Raw genomic sequence first — 7,965 nt, 5'->3', positions numbered from 1 at the left:
ACCCTAGACCTCCTACCCAGCCACCTAAACCCAACTCCCCGCCTAATTATAACCACACCCTTCTAAGTGCCTAGCCCTAACCTTCACCGCAGACTTCTATTCCACCCCCAGGGCCAGATTAAGACTTTGGGGGGCCCGGGGCACTTTAGATGGGGGGGGCTCCCACTTGTCATGACTGGCAGCAAACTGCAAGGGAGAATATTACACTGTCAAAACACAGTGAAAAGGCAGTATAAATTTGGCCAATGGGTAACTGCAGGGAAGGGGGGGTTAATATAAACATAAATCAATAAACATAAATCAAAGTTGATTAAAAATCCTCCCATGACGAGGCCGCTGCTGCTGCTATTATCCATGGGCCTGAGAAGCATGTAATGAGCTCCACCAAGCAGAGCTCAGCACAAGCCTCTCAGCCTCTGACCTCTTGTGCAAAGTCTCAGGGGACTTATGCTGTGTACACACAGGGGAGATATATTGCTCAGCCATATATGGCTGAGCAATATATGGCTGAGCAATATATTGCTCAGTTTCTACTTTACATCAGCGACCAGAGATGGTCGCTGATGAAAAAGAAACTGCCGGGGGGAGCCCGGCAGTGGTAATCAGCTGGTCGCAGGAGCATGTTCCTGCGACAAGCGATCACCACAGGGGCAAAAACGGGAGCGCGCACCCGGCGATATATCGCCGGTGCACACTCCCATTGCGGGCAATATGGTCGCTCAGTGACCATATTTCCTGCTATTTTGCACAAAATCGCCCCTGTGTGTACGCACCTTAAGTCAACTCCCAGTAATGCACTGCACACTTGGCTCCCGATGCTCAGCACCAGGGCTATTTTTCAGTAGGCTCCAGCAGGAACTGAGGCCCTTATTCTAGTTCACTCTTTCTGACAAAATATTTCTTAGATGGACAAAACCATGTGCACTGCAGGTGAGGCAGGTGTAAAACCCCACCCAAATCTAATTATCTCTGCACAAGTAACACCTGCCTCACCTGCAGTGCACATGGCTTTGTCCATCTTAGAAATATTTTGTCAGAAAGAGTGAACTAGAATAAGGGCCTCAGTTCCTGCTGGAGCCTACTGAAAAATAGCCCTGCTCAGCACCATTAATCATTGTTACATTGGCAGATAGGTGAAATTGCAGCACTACCCCACTGCCATGCCCAAAACCTTTAGCTAAAAAAATATATATATATATTTTGTTTTTAAAAATACATGCCAACCACAGGGGGCCCCTCGATAGAAGGGGACCAGGGGTACTGACCCCCTGCTTTAACCGGCTCTGCCCCCCCAGCCTAAACCTCCCCACTAGTGCCTTACCCTAGACCTCCTACCCAGCCGCCTAAACCCAACTCCCCGCCTAATTCTAACCACTCCCTTCTCTGCCCAGACCCCTCTGCCCCCTGTACCCGGCAGTCACCTCTGTGCCCCCTATACCCATCAGACCCCTCTGACCACCCATACCCGGCAGACGCCTCTGTGCCCCATATACCCATCAGACCCCTCTGCCTCTGTACCCGGCAGACGCCTCTGCTCCCTGTACCCGTCAGTCACCTCTGTGCCCCCTATACCCATCAGACCCCTCTGCCTCTGTACCCGGCAGACGCCTCTGCTCCCTGTACCCGGCAGTCACCTCTGTGCCCCCTATACCCATCAGACCCCTCTGCCCCCTGTACCCGGCAGACGCCTCTGTGCCCCCTATACCCATCAGACCCCTCTGCCTCTGTACCCGGCAGACGCCTCTGCTCCCTGTACCCGGCAGCCACCTCTGTGCCCCTATATACCCATCAGACCCCTCTGCAATCACCTCTGTGCCCCCTATACCCATCAGTCCCCTCTGCTCCCTGTACCCGGCAGTCACCTCTGTGCCCGCTATATACCCATCAGACCCCTCTGCCTCTGTACCCGGCAGACGCCTCTGCTCCCTGTACCCGTCAGTCACCTCTGTGCCCCCTATACCCATCAGACCCCTCTGCCTCTGTACCCGGCAGACGCCTCTGCTCCCTGTACCCGTCAGTCACCTCTGTGCCCCCTATACCCATCAGACCCCTCTGCCCCCTGTACCCGGCAGACGCCTCTGTGCCCCCTATACCCATCAGACCCCTCTGCCTCTGTACCCGGCAGACGCCTCTGCTCCCTGTACCCGGCAGCCACCTCTGTGCCCCTATATACCCATCAGACCCCTCTGCAATCACCTCTGTGCCCCCTATACCCATCAGTCCCCTCTGCTCCCTGTACCCGGCAGTCACCTCTGTGCCCGCTATATACCCATCAGACCCCTCTGACCACCCATACCCGGCAGCCCTGTGGGAGGAGAGAGGCTGCTCCCAGCATGAGAGGCCGGGGATGGTGATCTGGCAGATGGCCAGGCTATTGCAGGGAGCAGCCGGCGCTCAGTCTGGGCCTGGTGCAGTCACAGCGGACAGGGGCTGAGGGAAGGTCCCAGCATCCTGCACGGAGAGAGCAGCCCCGGCCTGAAGCACAGCCTCCTGCCCGGAGCTCGGAGCACACAGCGGCCAGCATAGCAAGTGAGTGCCGTCCTATGGTATGTGTCCCCGGCTCCCCCACCCCGCACACCAGGGACCGGTCACAAAGTTATTACACTCTGTGCCTACTCCTAGAAGTGCCAGCATGTCCTCAGTACCGGCAGTGCCACAGCAGCTGGGCAGATTGCTGGCATCCCCTGGTGATGTAGTGTGTGTATGATGCATGTGACAGGGCTGAGCGTCATATGATGCATGTAGTGTGTGTATGATGCATGTGGTAGGGCTGAGCGTCATATGATGCATGTAGTGTGTGTATGATGCATGTGGTTGGGCTGAGAGTCATATGATGCATGTAGTGTGTGTATGATGCATGTGGTAGGGCTGAGCGTCATATGATGCATGTAGTGTGTGTATGATGCATGTGGTAGGGCTGAGAGTCATATGATGCATGTAGTGTGTGTATGATACATGTGATAGGGCTGAGCGTCATATGATGCATGTAGTGTGCGTATGATGCATGTGATAGGGCTGATCATCATATGATGCATGTAGTGTGTGTATGATGCATGTGGTAGAGCTGAGCGTCATATGATGCATGTAGTGTGTGTATGATGCATTTGGTAGGGCTGAGCATCATATGATGCATGTAGTGTGTGTATGATACATGTGGTAGGGCTGACCATCATATGTTGCATGTAGTGTGCGTATGATACATGTGATAGGGCTGAGCATCATATGATGCATGTAGTGTGCGTATGATGCATGTGATAGGGCTGAGCATCATATGATGCATGTAGTGTGTGTATGATGCATGTGGTAGAGCTGAGCGTCATATGATGTATGTAGTGTGTGTATGATGCATGTGGTAGGGCTGACCATCATATGTTGCATGTAGTGTGCGTATGATACATGTGATAGGGCTGAGCATCATATGATGCATGTAGTGTGCGTATGATGCATGTGATAGGGCTGAGCATCATATGATGCATGTAGTGTGTGTATGATGCATGTGGTAGGGCTGAGCATCATATGATGCATGTAGTGTGCGTATGATGCATGTGATAGGGCTGAGCATCATATGATGCATGTAGTGTGCGTATGATGCATGTGATAGGGCTGACCATCATATGATGCATGTAGTGTGTGTATGATGCATGTGGTAGAGCTGAGCGTCATATGATGCATGTAGTGTGTGTATGATACATGTGGTAGGGCTGACCATCATATGTTGCATGTAGTGTGCGTATGATACATGTGATAGGGCTGAGCATCATATGATGCATGTAGTGTGCGTATGATGCATGTGATAGGGCTGAGCATCATATGATGCATGTAGTGTGCGTATGATGCATGTGGTAGGGCTGAGCGTCATATGATGTATGTAGTGTGTGTATGATGCATGTGGTAGGGCTGAGCGTCATATGATGTATGTAGTGTGTGTATGATGCATGTGGTAGGGCTGAGCATCATATGATGCATGTAGTGTGTGTATGATGCATGTGGTAGGGCTGAGCGTCATGTGATGCATGTAGTGTGTGTATGATGCATGTGGTAGGGCTGAGCGTCATGTGATGCATGTAGTGTGTGTATGATGCATGTGGTAGAGCTGAGCGTCATATGATGCATGTAGTGTGTGTATGATGCATTTGGTAGGGCTGAGCGTCATATGATGCATGTAGTGTGTGTATGATGCATTTGGTAGGGCTGACCATCATATGATGCATGTAGTGTGTGTGTATGATGCATGTGACAGGGCTGAGCATCATATGATGCATGTAGTGTGTGTATGATGCATGTGGTAGAGCTGAGCGTCATATGATGCATGTAGTGTGTGTATGATGCATGTGGTAGAGCTGAGCGTCATATGATGCATGTAGTGTGTGTATGATGCATGTGGTAGGGCTGAGCGTCATATGATGCATGTAGTGTGTGTATGATGCATGTGGTAGGGCTGAGCGTCATATGATGCATGTAGTGTGTGTATGATGCATGTGGTAGGGCTGAGCGTCATGTGATGCATGTAGTGTGTGTATGATGCATGTGGTAGGGCTGAGCGTCATGTGATGCATGTAGTGTGTGTATGATGCATGTGGTAGAGCTGAGCGTCATATGATGCATGTAGTGTGTGTATGATGCATTTGGTAGGGCTGAGCGTCATATGATGCATGTAGTGTGTGTATGATGCATGTGGTAGGGCTGAGCGTCATATGATGCATGTAGTGTGTGTATGATGTATGTGGTAGAGCTGAGCGTCATATGATGCATGTAGTGTGTGTATGATGCATGTGGTAGGGCTGAGCGTCATATGATGCATGTAGTGTGTGTATGATGCATGTGGTAGAGCTGAGCGTCATATGATGCATGTAGTGTGTGTATGATGCATGTGGTAGGGCTGAGCGTCATATGATGCATGTAGTGTGTGTATGATGCATGTGGTAGGGCTGAGCATTATATGATGTATGTAGTTTGTGTATATGATACATGTCTGGCTGCTTGTGTGCTCGCTTGCTGTATGGCTGCTTGTGTGCTCGCTTGCTGTATGGCTGCCTGTGTGCTCGCCTGCTGTATGGCTGCTTGAGTGCTCGCCTGCTGTATGGCTGCTTGTGTGCTCGCCTGCTGTCTGGCTGCTTGTGTGCTCGCCTGCTGTATGGCTGCTTGTCTGCTCGCCTGCTGTATGGCTGCTTGTGTGCTCGCCTGCTGTATGGCTGCTTGTCTGCTCGCCTGCTGTCTGGCTGCTTGTGTGCTCGCCTGCTGTATGGCTGCTTGTGTGCTCGCCTGCTGTATGGCTGCTTGTGTGCTCGCCTGCTGTATGGCTGCTTGTGTGCTCGCCTGCTGTATGGCTGCTTGTGTGCTCGCCTGCTGTATGGCTGCTTGTGTGCTCGCCTGCTGTATGGCTGCTTGTGTGCTCGTCTGCTGTATGGCTGCTTGTGTGCTCGCCTGCTGTCTGGCTGCTTGTGTGCTCGCCTGCTGTATGGCTGCTTGTGTGCTCGCCTGCTGTATGGCTGCTTGTGTGCTCGCCTGCTGTCTGGCTGCTTGTGTGCTCGCCTGCTGTCTGGCTGCTTGTGTGCTCGCCTGCTGTATGGCTACTTGTGTGCTCGCCTGCTGTATGGCTGCTTGTGTGCTCGCCTGCTGTATGGCTGCTTGTGTGCTCGCCTGCTGTATGGCTGCTTGTGTGCTCGCTTGCTGTCTGGCTGATTGTGTGCTCGCCTGCTGTATGGCTGCTTGTGTGCTCGCCTGCTGTCTGGCTGCTTGTGTGCTCGCCTGCTGTCTGGCTGCTTGTGTGCTCGCCTGCTGTATGGCTGCTTGTGTGCTCGCCTGCTGTCTGGCTGCTTGTGTGCTCGCCTGCTGTATGGCTGCTTGTGTGCTCGCCTGCTGTCTGGCTGCTTGTGTGCTCGCCTGCTGTATGGCTGCTTGTGTGCTCGCCTGCTGTATGGCTGCTTGTGTGCTCGCCTGCTGTATGGCTGCTTGTGTGCTCGCCTGCTGTCTGGCTGCTTGTGTGTTCGCCTGCTGTCTGGCTGCTTGTGTGCTCGCCTGCTGTATGGCTGCTTGTGTGCTCGCCTGCTGTATGGCTGCTTGTGTGCTCGCCTGCTGTATGGCTGCTTGTGTGCTCGCCTGCTGTATGGCTGCTTGTGTGCTCGCCTGCTGTATGGCTGCTTGTGTGCTCGCCTGCTGTATGGCTGCTTGTGTGCTCGCCTGCTGTATGGCTGCTTGTGTGCTCGCCTGCTGTATGGCTGCTTGTGTGCTCGCCTGCTGTATGGCTGCTTGTGTGCTCGCCTGCTGTATGGCTGCTTGTGTGCTCGCCTGCTGTATGGCTGCTTGTGTGCTCGCTTGCAGTATAACTGTTATAGTAGCAGTAGTTCTATATTGAGACACAGGTTGGATACACCCTGTGGTGACATGTATCTAACATTACCAGGGAATCTAACTGCTCACTGTCTGTTACATGGACACGTATTAGCTGTAGGAACCAATGCTGGCCCATTGGTTACAGCGGAGCCCTTGACACCCCCCTCCTGAGACCATCCTACAATGGCCCAGGACAGCATGTATGTACATTACCGTTATGGTCGACACCTGGAAATGGTCAACATACCATAGGTCGCGTTAACAGAAGATCGACGCAAAAAAAAAAACGCCACGAAAACGCGTGTTGTTGACTTTTTTACGTGTCGACCATGTTTATGTCAACATTTTTGTCAATGGGTATGTTGACCATTCATAGGTGTAGACCTAAAAACTGTCGACCATTAGTGGTCGACATAGTGTCTGTCAACCGGATATGGAAATGAGGGATGGCTCAGAGAGGCGTTGTGGTTGAGGCGGGTTTATTTGTTGTGCCATTCTTTTCCACAATCGATGTTGCTGGTAGTAAAAGTGCCATGATTTGTGATATCAATGTTAAACAGGATCGTAGCTAATACCGTAGCACAGTGGTCAGCATTGTTACCTCACAGTGCTGGGGCCCTGGGTGTGATGCCTGACTTCATTGCTGTGATGTCGTGTGGCGTTGGGCACATTCCCAAACTTGTCGGGTGTCATCCTATCTGATCTAAACTTTGCGCAGGTTCCACTGCTGTGTAGCGAATAATCCTGGAGATGCTTCCGTCCCAGCTTATGTGATATTTCTGTGCATTGACTGTGGGATACGGTCGTATTATTGACCACACTTAGGTCGACAGTCATTAGGTCAACACCGTTGGGTCGACAGGCAGCAAGGTCGACAGGGTTCTAGGTCGACATGGGTGAAGGTCAACAGGTGTCTAGGTCGACATGGGACAAGGTCGACATGGGTTTAGGTGGACACATGCGTTAGGTCGACATGGGTAAGGTAGACAGGTAGTTAGGTTGGGTTTTTTCACCGTTTTTTGAGCCGACATGTGCAAACAGGCGGTATTTCATGCCCTACCATCCACTAGGGCATGGTGGGAGGGCAAGGCACCGTGCCCTAAGCATTGTGAGCGATGCAAGGGGCTGCAGTTGACTTACAACTGTGTCCATGTCGACTGTGTCGACATTCTGGTAAAAAAAAACCTGTGAAAAACCCATGTCCACCTAACGGCCTGTCGACCTAACCCATGCCGGTACTTATGTAATATCTAGGACTGCCCGGCGGCTAGGATTGCTCTGCAGCTAGGATTGCATGCGGCTAGGATTGCATGTGGCTAGGATTGCATGCGGCTAGGATTGCATGCGGCTAGGACTGCCCTGCAGCTAGGATTGCATGCGGCTATGACCGCCCTGCAGCAAGGATTGCATGCGGCTAGGATTGCATGCGGCTAGGACTGCCCTGCAGCTAAAATTGCATGTGGCTAGGATTGCATGCGGCTAGGACTGCCCTGCAGCTAGGATTGCATGCGGCTAGGACTGCTCTGCAGCTAGGATTGCATGCGGCTAGGACTGCCCTGCGGCTAGGATTGCATGCGGCTAGGACTGCCATGCGGCTAGGATTGCATGCGGCTAGGACTGCCCTGCAGCTAG

General features: G+C 52.3%; 1 protein-coding gene across 2 annotated transcripts in view; it reads left to right on the top strand.

The window, feature by feature from the left end:
- The first annotated feature begins 2,293 nt into the window (after positions 1-2,293).
- The window catches only part of STON1 (stonin 1), a 60,290-nt gene continuing 54,618 nt past the window's right edge, over positions 2,294-7,965 (top strand). The window contains exon 1 of one of the 2 annotated variants that reach the window (XM_083175273.1): positions 2,294-2,546. The gene's annotated coding sequence lies outside the window, so the exon portion shown is untranslated. The remainder of the gene's footprint in view (positions 2,547-7,965) is intronic. The other variant, XM_083175272.1, reaches the window with a different exon arrangement.

Source organism: Crinia signifera, chromosome 3 (assembly GCF_055691185.1).
Source record: "Crinia signifera chromosome 3, ASM5569118v1, whole genome shotgun sequence".
In the NCBI taxonomy this organism is placed as follows: domain Eukaryota; kingdom Metazoa; phylum Chordata; class Amphibia; order Anura; family Myobatrachidae; genus Crinia; species Crinia signifera.
Note: the sequence above shows the minus strand (reverse complement) of the source record. Positions and strands in the feature narration are given on the sequence as shown.